The sequence below is a fragment of the Silene latifolia genome, chromosome 5 (assembly GCF_048544455.1).
Source record: "Silene latifolia isolate original U9 population chromosome 5, ASM4854445v1, whole genome shotgun sequence".
NCBI lineage: Eukaryota > Viridiplantae > Streptophyta > Magnoliopsida > Caryophyllales > Caryophyllaceae > Silene > Silene latifolia.
Window position 1 is genome coordinate 79940233 of NC_133530.1, and position 12872 is coordinate 79953104.

At 37.2% G+C, this 12872-nt stretch overlaps 1 pseudogene; it reads left to right on the top strand.

Annotated features, from left to right (window-relative positions):
• Positions 1-2723: 2723 nt before the first annotated feature.
• On the top strand, positions 2724-11720 carry LOC141657614 (histidinol dehydrogenase, chloroplastic-like; annotated as a pseudogene).
• Positions 11721-12872: the final 1152 nt, after the last annotated feature.

Here is a 12872-nt window from a genome sequence, read left to right on the forward strand (position 1 = left end):
TTAAAATAGTGGGTTTGTAAAATTAGAGGGGGTGAAGGTTGGAAATTAGGGAGAATACAATAGAGAGAAGTTAGAGAGGGAAAATAATGGAAGAAATGAAAGGGGTATAATTGTCAACATTGTACTGAGATGAGTAAAATGTGTACTGCGAAAATCAGGACCCAATTAAACTACAAACATTATGCAGTCATGCAGGTACGTACTCTATTTGTAGATACTAATTAATTTGGTTAATTGATTTCACATTTGACTGATTGTCTGATTATGACAACAAAATTAGCAAGCTAAAAAGATTGAAGCAAGGTAAATTGCATACTAAGAGTATAGATTTTATGCTCACCGTAATATTTTTTTCCAAGAGAGTTTAGTTAAGGTGAAACCTAAATCTAGTAACATTAAAACTGAACCGAGCTGAATTAATTTAGTAGCAATAAACTAAACTAATAAACTGAACTGGGAAAACACAATCTTCATGGCACATCACCTTAAACTTGTTGCGATAAATTATTACTTCGATGTTGCAAACGCAAAATTGTATTTTTCGTTTTTGCCTGTTTAGTTTAGAATCCAATCCCTAAAATTTTTTCAATAAGACGTCGGAATTAAGAAAACAGACAAATATAAAGTTTTTGTACTTTGTATATATCATTGAATATTTTATGGACATCTGATATATAATACTCCCTCCGTCCCGGTCAATTGTTGTCCTTTTGTTTTGGCACAAAGACCAAGGAAAGAGGAGAAGGCCAATAACTAAATGACAAGTGGAACAAATTGAATGGGAATGATCAAATTGTTCATCAAGTTCATTCTTAAAATAGAAAGGACAACAAATGACTGAGACACCTCAAAATGGAAAAGGATAACAAATGACCGGGACAGAGGTAGATTAATAGCAAATGCTTTGTAGATTGTTATTAGACATGTCAAGTTTAAAAAGTGTAAGAAAATAAAAGAGAAATACGGAAAATATTATAACAACTTTTTTGCAAATTTGATTGAAGTATATTTTTGTAACTTAAGGATCGTCCGTTTTCATGAAACAGTAAATATGATCTGCAAAAAAATTATAGATTGATGAGAATACTATAACAATGAGATCCAATAATTTTTTAAATCCAATATTTATTCAACAAAAGAGATGTTCCAATTCAATAAAAAAAGGGGAAAAAATAATTATAGCTCATAGGTAAGCCAAAGGAAAAATCACGAATGACATATAGTAGATATAGGTGGCAATTTTTGTTTCCTGGGAGGCAGAATAAAATTTAACAAAAATAAACCGTCTCACAATATAAAACCGTTTTACAAAATAAGACCATCTCACACAATAATTATAACTACTCTAAAATCAATAGTTAACTAGTTTAGCTCCCGCGCAATGTATGCACGGTATATATAGAGTTTTTACTTTTTTTAGTATATTATACTTATGAAATATAAATTAGCTAATCTTTTTTTTACGTTTCTTATCGTTATATTTTGATTTGAAAAATCAAAATCTAAATCGTATTAATCATAAAATGAGTATTTCAATTAAAATTTTTCCTATTACCGAGAGATTAATAGTGTTCTTTTATAAAATTTTACTGATAATATATTTTTAGCAGCAAATTTTCATCATAGAAAATCAATGAATTTTTTCGTATGATTCTTTAAAAAAAAGAATTACTTTTTATATTATAAAAAGATTGGAGATAATTTTGTATAGATTGTAAAATACTAAATGACATAAATATATAAATCTGAAAGATTATGTGTATTATAGTGCACCATACTTATAGAATATGCTAAAAATAACTAAACTTTATTTTAGGAAATATGTTTAGGCGGGAAAATTTGGAGTTTCGCCTATTCATTTAGTAAATAGGGGATGGACTTTTGCATACTACTTCACCATTAGCCATTCACACAAGTCAGATAGGGAAATCAATTAAAGCTATTTGAGATACTTACCAAATTATAGTTGACGATTAAGAGAAAAAGATCTTATAACCTGTAAATAACAAAGAAATTGTAAACAATAAATTAATAACGTAAACCATAAATAACAAATAATAGCAAAGAAACTCTTAGACAATAAACTATAAACATTCACACAAAACAAATGAATCAAATCAAATCAAAATAAAAGAATCTAATGCTAAATCACAAAAGGCACCAATAATTTATTTTTGCAGCTCAAATTCTACAAAATCATAGAGAGATGATAATGGACACGATGTTGCATTATGTAGCTTATATATGAATTGGTATAGCAACACTTAAATACCTAATACAAATGTATCCTAGTCAGTTTACAATTGCTAAGAGTCTGTGATAAGTTCCACACCTAAATACCTAATACACATGTATCCTAATCAATCTACAATTGTTAAGAGTAAGTTCCATTCCGTTCCGTTAATTCTTTATTACTCCCTCCATTCAACTCCACTTTGCAGGTTTCTCATTTGCACACTATTCACAAGCGGACATTCAACTTCAATTTTCTCTCGATACATAAGTTAAAATATATTCATGTGGGATCTTATTTGATTCGTCTTTTAAAGTACATTAAAAATATCTAACTTTTATAATTTTTGCAAATACGTAGCTAAAGATATTTACCGCGTAAAACTCGCGTTGGCAAACGTGATAAAGTAAACATGTAAAGTGGAGTTGAATGGAGGGAGTATTGTTTAGTTGAGTCTCTATACTCGCTCAAAAAAACTTTCTTTATTAATATAGATAGATAGATATCGATTTCCCTTCCTCTTTGTCTCACCAAAAACCAGTAACAAACTAACAATGGCGATGAGCAATGGATTGCATTCTTGTGCCTCCAAGTTGATGAATTCTTCTAAGCCAATCTTATCTAAGCCAGGTATTCAATAATATTCCTACTAATTGGTGCAGAATATGATGTTTGAAATGAAATGCTCGTGTAGGTTTGTTTTTGACCCTGGTGTTTTGCTTAAGGTTAAAAGGAATGTTGAAATTAGTCTCTCAACAATTTTCCTTAACTTGCAAAATGGCTGGAACACAAGTGTAGAGGGCCAAAAGCTTCACAATTTAATCATTGCTTAAAATTTCTATCACTAGGATCGGTCAACTACTGTCCATTTCTCTTCCTACGGTTGGATGACTCAATACCTCACCATGTTCCAACACAAATGTATTGAGCAGTTGAAAATTATTTGTCCATTTAGCTTTGGGAGAGACACTAATTGATAGTACAATCCAATCTCTTTATGTTCCTTATGCTGATTTCTATTGCTTATTTTCTAAAGCACTAGCCCACAATATACTGATACTGAAGAAGGCTCATAGCAAAAATGTTCACATTTGCTTACGAGCCCACCTTTTTTACTTGCCTCTTGTCCTTGATTGTTGGCAGCCTAGTGTTTTGGGTTTGTCATTTGGTGTGAGTGTGCTAAGTGATTGGTTAACTAAACAAGAGTTCTTGCTTTCTTATAAGCCCCATTTTTCTTGTTCTACCCTGATGTTAGCCTTGGTTCTCACCCTTGAGGACAAGGGTGATTTTAAGAGGGAAGGAGAGTATGCTATGAGGACCTATAGTATTTATGCAACTAATGGTATGGTCATGTCACCTGGTCAAAGGAGTATAAAGAATCAAAGAACCTCATTTGGGACCCTGGCATTATAGCTAAGATTGCATATGAGCAATTTAGGACATCAAATGTGTCAAGAGTGGGTTGTCGAAAGGATATAATTTTGTTAACACTTGGGTTAATGATGGGGAGTTAGACGGAGATGTAGCTCACAGAATTAAAGCGGGATGGTTGAAATGGAAGAGTGCTTCAGGGTTTCTATGCGATAAAGATATGCCCCAAAGATTAAAGGGAAAATTTTATCGCACAGCAATTAGGCCTGCCCTACTTTACGGCTCCGAGTGTTGGGCCGTGAAGCATTGTCACATTTAAAAGATGAGTGTGGCGGAGATGCGCATGTTGAGGTGGATGTGCGGACATACAAGGCAAGATCGGTTAAGGAATGAGCTGATTAGGGAAAAGGCAAAAGTGGCGCCAATAGAGGACAAGATGATGGAAAACCGACTAAGATGGTTTGGCCATGTGAGAAGGAGACCTATGGGACGCACCTGGGTTAGGAATTTGGAGACTTGGAGAATATAAAAGGTCCCTAGAGGCGAGAGGAAGGCGAGACAGACATGGTTGAGAGTGATAGAGCACGATATGAGAGTTCTGGGGCTTGAGGAGAGTATGGTGACGGAGAGGGCACAATGGAGGGAAAGGATACATGTGGATTTTTAGTATTTGATGTTTTTTTTGACAGATTTAATGTTTTTTATTTAATTTAAAAAATTAAATTATTTATTTTTCTCTCCTTTATTACACTTTTTCACCAACCACTTTCTTATAAATTTTACCTGGTTCATTCCGGAGCCTTAACTCTATTTCGGTTTTTAAAAATCGTTTTAATCTTTTCTCTCGATTTAAATTTTAAGTTTTTATAAAAGAAAGACGGAATTCGATTTTAAAACCCCTAAGTTTACCTTGACTTTCCATTACATTTTCGTTCTTCCTTTTGTTTTTCATCTTCCCTTTTTTTATTCGCATTTTGAGGCGTGCGTTCACCCATGGACGGTTCGAAAGGATGATTCATGTCAGCCGACCCCAAATCATTTTGGGATTAAGGCTCTGATGTTGTTGTTGTTGTTGTTGTTGGGTTAATGAAATATTGGGCTGCAAGTTACAGGATTTCAGATGTTGGAACACTTGGGTTTGACAATTTTGAATATGTGTTGAGGTCTTTTAAAATTTCATAAGTGCTACTTCTTGGGACAGTTGAGCAGTGGTCCATTACAATGAGAACAATGCTAGAGAAGAACTTCGCAAGGAAAGACCCCACAATCAACTGCAAGTTTTCTACTATCATGATAATTAGTTCCCTTGTTTTTGATCCGGGTGGGTGGAAATATAACGTCTCCCATGTTGAAAGCTTGACCTCCATGTTTGTACAGCCCACTGAAATTTTATCGTTCCTACCATGTTTCCTGGCACAATTGAACTTGCTGCGACACTCTCATTATAGTGATTGTGCTCATGCTGTGACTATTTTGGTGTGTATTGGTTCCACGGTAATGAAGTTCAGGGAGCAAGCTTTTGCCTTTCTCTTATGTATTGGTCCTATGAATGCTCATGTTAGAGTAATTCTAATTTTTGACCCTGGTGGGTATGGTTATTGGCAAGAAATGATGCATAGACTAAAGGCATATGGAGGCAACAAATTCAATGAAAAGACATACAAAGACTGCTAGTTTTATGTCTTTGATCCAGGAGGGTTGCTGAAGATACAAGTCGTTGACGCACTAATGAGAAGAGTTTTTGATCCGAGTGGAAAGTGGGATGTGGAAAGTGTCATGTTACGCCTTGCTTCAAGTATTGATTGTCTTAGATCCTTGAGGACAAGGATCGTTTCAAGGGGCGGGTATTGATACACATAAAAAATGGGGCTTATAAGAAAGCAAGAACTATTGTTTAGTTAACCAATCACTTAGCACATTGATGATTGATCCGAATCAATGATAATTGGTCCTGAAGCACAACTAAGGACTTCATTTGACATAGAACCATGGCTATTGTGCTGCTCCAGAGCATTTGAACCAACTTGGGAATCATTGTTGTAGACTAGAGCAGACTCATTGTTGAATAATACAGCCTCAATGTCATTTGAGCTCAAAATTAAATCTGACATTTCGTCTAACACCTGACCTTCACCACACCCAACTTCCCCATGCTGTAAAATACCCGAGTCTGACACAATCATTTCATTAGCATTACACAGGATGTGTGCATCGTTTTCTTCAGATGAAACAATCTGACTTTCGCATAAAACTGGTTCAGGCATTGCATCGGACAATTGGTGCGCGTCTGCCATTTCTTCATTTTCTTGTGTAGTTTTTGCCGCTTGAGCCATCTCTAAAATGAAGGTTGGAAATGGCAATTTGTCGAACATGTTGTGTGCACTAGACAACTCATTATGTTCATTGAAGTTCAAAGTCGGTAGAGCTTCTGCAAGTTTGACGCAAGGCATGGCTGAGCTTCCAGCAATTAGGTGATTCCGAGTATTGTCGCCATTGTTTCTAAGCATTGGGACTTGATTTAAGTGAGAAATTGGTTCAGGAATTTTGTCGAACACCTGATGGGCACAAGATATTATCGTTTCTTTTGACAAAATAGACGGGTTCGTTTCATGCACTAGATCGACTCGCACCATTTGAGCTTGATTTAGGCTTGTATTTGGTTCTGGAATTTCATCAACCGTTTGATGTGCACTGAGTGATTTATCGCTGGCATTCGGAAAACTTGTAATTGTAGACGCTATCACCTCACTGTTGGCAGTAGTGGTAGGGACACGACTACTTGATACTTTGATTGAGTCACCAGGAACATACTTAGGAAACTTACTAATATCGATTTCCCCTTGAGCATACTTTCTTAAAGCGAGCTCTTCGATAGCCACAGCCAATTTGTGGATTTCCACCTTGAGAGAAGCAACGTCGTCGGAAAGGGCCATAAATGTCGATCAGAAGATTTTTTTTTTTTTTGGCACAGGTCGAGAGGAAAGCGGGCTCTGATACCAAATGATACGATCTGAATTTAAGACGGAAACAAAAAGGATAGAAATGCAGTGTTCGATTACGAGAATCGATAGGCTACCCTAATAATAGAATTGTGGTGAATTAATCACCTAGATTCCATTATAACAAATGAGATAAATCTCACAAGTTCATTCATAAAATTCATTGATTGCTCATTACAGCTTACTAATGCTCTTATATAGGCTACTAATGACTTCGGAAATAAGAAACGAAAAGGATAAATGACTAAGCTACCCTTAGTCTCATTTTGATGTGTATCAGGTTTTTATTTTTTTGTCTTATCTTGGTGGTGTCTCTTGAGTGTTCATCCTCTTGTGTCTTACTTTGTCTCCAGGAAGAATGAGCAAGTCTGTCAAATGTGCTATGAAGTCCTACAAGTTATCGGAACTTTCTGTGTCTGAGTTTGATAACCTGAAAGCAGGGGCGTCTTAATGTACATGGAGGCCCGGTGCACCACAAAAAAACGAGGCCCTAAATATGAATGTTAAGTGTACTATACACATGTCGAGTTTTGTATTGAATTTTATTTGTAAAGCTTATAAAATCGGTGGCCAAAACTGGAGGCCCAGTTCCGCCGCCCGTGGTCGCCCGGGGTATTAGACACCCCTGCCTGAAAGCTCGTCCTCGCATTGATTTTTCTTCTATTTTTGGTGTGGTAAGTTGTCGTCTATCTTTCTTTACCGTATTTTTTCTCCTCCACCCTATTAGTATGACGTGGAATAAGCTAGAGTTGGATAAGTTCTTTTGCCTTTTGGTACCTTCCTTGTCTTTAAACAGTTGGGGCCATTTCTTTCTAGTGTGTATTGTATGAGAGTATCTTATAAATAAGAGCAAGCCAAATACTTAAGAGTAATCTTCGTTTAATTATATAGTAAATGGTTTGGTCTCACATGTATAACCTCTCAAGGCTCTCGTACAACTTATTGTGTTCATGTTTTTGTACCTATAATTGAAAATCAAATTACCAACTGCTAAAAAATCCCTCTGTCAAAACAGTAAATGATTTGTGCCTCTAACCAATTTTCAGGTCCAGCCAATTGTTGATGATGTTCGCACACGTGGTGATGATGCAGTGAAGGAGTATGTGCTTTACTCAGTTTGCTACCATATGAGAATCTTGTTTCTTTGCTTTACTGCTTCTGAGTTCTGATTGTGCATCCAATAAACTTGTGCAACTAGCTTAGTCACTAATAAGTTTTCTGTGCAGATTCACCTCCAAATTTGACAAAGTTCAATTGGATCAAGTAGTTGAAGATGTTGCTGATTTACCAGACCCGCAGGTGCACTTTAGAATTACGAGTAATTTTTATTGACAAAAAATGTGTCATTTCTGAAAATTAATACTTCCTCTATTTTTTTTTTTGCACAATGTGCAATTGGCATTCTTGCATTTCATTGGTTCATTTTACCACACAGCCGCTTTCTAAACCTTTTCTATACTACAGCTTGACCCTCATGTTAAGGAGGCATTTGATATTGCATACGACAATATATATGCATTTCATGCTGCTCAAAAGTCTGAAGAGAAAAGTGTTGAGAACATGAAAGTAAGTCTTTGTTAAACCCTTCAAATCTTATACCACATTAGTTATGTCATTTCATTTCTATCTCCTTTTTCTCTTTTTTTCAAGTTATTGCCATGACCTATGTTACTCCGACACTTCACTTAGTTGCCATGTCGAGTGTTCGACACCTATCGTGTCGACACCGACACGACACTTCGACACTTCATTTTAGACCAAAAAATTGAAAAATTCGCACAAAATAGCCTTATCCGACTCTCGACACGTGTCAGACACGACACACGTGTCGGAGAGTCGGGGTAACACAGGCCATGACACATGAATTTTGTAAAGTCAGGGTGTTAGATGCAAACGTGTAGCAAGAAGCATTGGCTCAGTTGGTATTTATGTCCCAGGAGGAAGCCGATTGTATTGCCTTCTACGGCTCTTATGCTTTCAATTGTAAGTTACATCATTTCTGGCCCAATGACTTTAAGTTCGTGAATTCTGCGAAGAATGTAATATTGAAATGTAACAATATCTTGTTTTCATCTCACCGACTAAGATTGCTGGTCGCAAGATGATTGTTCTTGCAACACCCCCAAATAAGGATGGTAGCATATGCAAGGTATATTTTTCCCCTCTTTTCCATGGCATTAGTGTACTACAATGAGTTTGCTACTGAAAACTTAATTCACTTTTATTAGGAGGTGCTTTTCTTGTGCCAAGAAAGTTGGCGTCACACATATCCTTAAAGCCGGAGGAGCTCGTGTCCGATTTGGATGTACCATTCTCCACTGCGAAATTCTCACATTTTTCCCCATAAGAGTGTGTAGTGTACTAGTTTGTGCTCATTGTCCTTTCTCTTTCGATTTCTTTGTCACACAGGCCATTCTTTGCCATGGCGTGGGGACATCCTCTTGCCCCAAGGTAATAAAACTTTGACCTTCCTATTAAATGTCGCGTTATTTTTTTACCTTTATATGTACTTTTTCAACAAAGAGTTGAGCTTTGCACGTTGTTCAGCACTAGTACACAGATTGTTTTTTACCTTTATATGTACTACTGTACTAGTAGTTGTTTTGTAGTGGTTTTCAAAATTTATTATAAGATCTAGCGTATAGAAATTCTCTATTTCAATGCCTTCCATGCCTCATGTTTAGTTGTTGGTAATTTTTCCTTGAATATGCAGGTTGAGAAGATCTTTGGACCAGGAAATCAATACGTAACAGCTGCAAAAATGATTCTGCAAGTAATCATCAAATTTTTTTCCTCTTATGATTCTTGACGACGTTAATTTCCACTGCCTAAGTATTGACTCCCTCCTTTCCTCCCATCAGAACAGTGAAGCTATGATCTCTATTGACATGCCTGCTGGCCCTTCTGAAGTTTTGGTCATTGCTGATAAATTTGCTAATCCTGTTCACATTGCAGCAGATTTGCTTTCTCAGGTGCTGCTTATCTCATTCAGTCTTCTGCTTTGCCTTCATAAATCATCGATATCTGCTTTTTCTTGAGAATCCTTTTTTGCACGTGTTATTTCTTATCTAGAATGCCTTCTTCATGCTCTGATTGGTGACTAATTCTTAATCATCAGGCTGAGCATGGACCGGATAGTCAGGTTGTGCTTGTTGTTGCTGGTGATGGTGTCAATCTAGCTGCTATTGAGGATGAAATTACCAAGCAATGTGAAAGCCTTCCAAGAGGAGAATTCGCAGCAAAAGCATTATCCCATAGTTTTACTGTTTTTGCCCGGGATATGACTGAGGTGTGTGTTTTTTGTTTTCCCTAGCTCATAAGTTATACAGTAACTCAATACAATACAATTATACTTCATTCTTCTAAAACTGTCAGCCCTCTTTGCAAAAACGTTTTAGATTGTGGCCTTGTGCTTTACTCGGCCTTCCTTATCTTTTGAAATTTCATGTTTTCTTCTCTAATAAGGTGCATTATTTGCTCAATTTTTGGTTCTATTTCAGGCCATTGCTTTTTCAAACATGTATGCTCCAGAGCATCTAATCATCAATGTGAAAGATGCTGAGAAATGGGAGAGTTTCATTGAGAATGCAGGTATTTTTGTCATTCTGTGGTGATGCTGAATATGATATTACTGATACAAGAAAATAAACATTTCCACTCCGATGGTGTTTGGTTTGGGTTAGTGTCACTTTGGTGCCGTTAGATTTGGTAGATCCCACCTCAGTAACCTAGAGAGTTCAGGATCGTTTTACGTTATTGACCTACGGTTTGAATAATTTCTCACTTTGGTGACCTAGATTACAAGCAGTCAAAATTCATCCTAATCAATACTCCTTCACATTCGCTCGATAAGCACCATTTGTGTTTTGCACCAATATCTAGGCAAGTAATATATTTACCATATTACCTCACCTCCCTCTTAGAGTCTTGGTCAACCACCACAAATCCAGAATCCACCATTTATCTCATTCACAGTTCTCACCTACTAGCCCCACCAGCCCACCCTACCTCAGGCACCTGCCTCACCATGCCTCTCGACTACCACCACCAACTGCAACCATCTTGCCCCTCTTAAACCGCCCCTGCCCTGAAACCACCACCCCATCTATTTGAAACAGCCCCCCACTCGAAACAGCACACTCACCCCCGAAAACCCATCTCCCACTCCCGACTCTAGGCCAGCAAAGTTTGTGATTTGGAGGAAACTTTGGTTATAGGTCAACAAAGTGGGAAACATTACAAACCTCTAGTCACCAAAGTGAAATTAATGAAAACCTCAAGGCATTAGAGTGTGAAATTAGGTCAAATATAAGGAGACCAATGTGGAAATGTTTGTAAAAAAAGATGCTTCAATCAATATTTTCACCCACTGCTAAATTGCTAATAATGCATTAATGCATCATTGTCTCCATTCCTCGGCATGTAGTCTCTTTTAAAATCCAAACTAAAACTGTAGAAACTATCAGACGGTTACTCGATCATTCACCTCACGTTATAATATATGCAGGATCAGTATTTATGGGGCAGTGGACACCGGAGAGCGTCGGAGATTATGCAAGTGGAACAAATCATGTTCTCCCTACATATGGGTATGCAAGAATGTATGGTGGAGTGTCTCTAGATTCTTTCCAAAAGTACATAACTGTACAGTCTTTGACAGAAGAAGGTCTCAGAAATCTTGGCCCATATGTGGCTACCATGGCTGAAGTTGAAGGCCTCGAAGCTCACAAGCGAGCAGTCACTTTGAGGCTGCAGGACATTGAAGCAACACTAACGGCCAAAATGAGATGATATCGAGCGTGAATAGTGTGGTGTTTGAATCATCTGTAAGTGATCCATTTGAGCCATTGACGGTGCATTATGTGCTATTGATGAAACTGATGCATCTAACTTGAAAGTTCCGGTGAGTAATACTTGTGGCCTAAATGAGGCCCTTAAAAGTTACAGGTAAAATTACAGGTCAATGAAAGATATCTGAGTTACAGGTCAATGAAAGATGATAACCTTTATGGGTTCATAGTTGCTCTACTCGTAAGGTATAACGCAAATTCTTGTTTTAGACGGGCTATTTTCCGTCTGAAATAAGTCGGACCAAATATAGTCATTTTACGATAAAATGTTATCATTTCCCGAGTAAAAAGTGACAACTTTGTTTATAACATATTGTCATTAAATGGTAACATTCTATTAAAAGATGGTGTTTGGGTAATTTTCTATCGTAAATTTATCCAGTGACGTGGCAATAGATAATTGGCACAATGCAATGACAACGGATTGATGACGTGGCAAATAAATATCTCAAGCAAAAGGAACACAAACTGAAGTCCAACCAAGCCGAGTCAATTCCATCAAACTCGGTCAAGTAACAAATCCCACGAAAGTAGGGAAGTTGAGTAAAAATAGGAAGTAGGCGTTGAGGATGAGCGAGTCAAAAGAAGCGTCTATAAATATAAAAAAAAGCCAAGCAACAAGGGACTTTCAATCATTCATTCACTCACACTTCAAACTTCTACTCCAGAAAAATAATCATTCATCATCCTACAAGAGCATCAGACTTTATTTCCGTCATAATTATATCATTACGTTGTTCCTCCTCAGTACCCCAAAAGTCATAATGCATACATTTGACGGGATACTGATTCCCCCCGTGGTTTTTCCTACATTTGGGTTTTCCGCGTCACCAGTTTCTTGTCTCTTTTACTTTTTTTGCATTTCTTATTTTGTTCCTTCGGTTTATGAGTTCATACACACTAACTTAAATTCGACTAACAATAAACCGCTTTAACCCACCAAAAGACAAAGTGACTATTAGGTAATTTTTTTTACCAAAACAGTTTGGCGCCCACCGTGGGACATAATAGTCATATTATAAATCAACCTTCCAAACAGTACGCTCAACATGTCAGGATCCAATCAGAATACCTCCAGTGCCCCAGGTAACACCTCCAGCCAGGTTCTACCTCGCAGACACCTGTAGTCCGGACCCTTTCAACTGCAACATGAACGATAGATCGACAGGATGGCTACCACCAGCCAGCCATCCAAGATGACCCCAGTACCGGCTAAGCTCCCGCATTCACCCAGAACCTCAGATGTAGGAGGAGAGCGCACAAGTAAGATGTCGGGAGCACCTGGCCAGACAAAGTCCAGCAAGATTTCAAAGTAGTAATAACTCAATCAAATTATGCTCATGTTCCACATGAATTTGCCACGAAATACATGTTATGGTGACAACAAAATTTAAAATTTGCAGCATATTCACCATAATA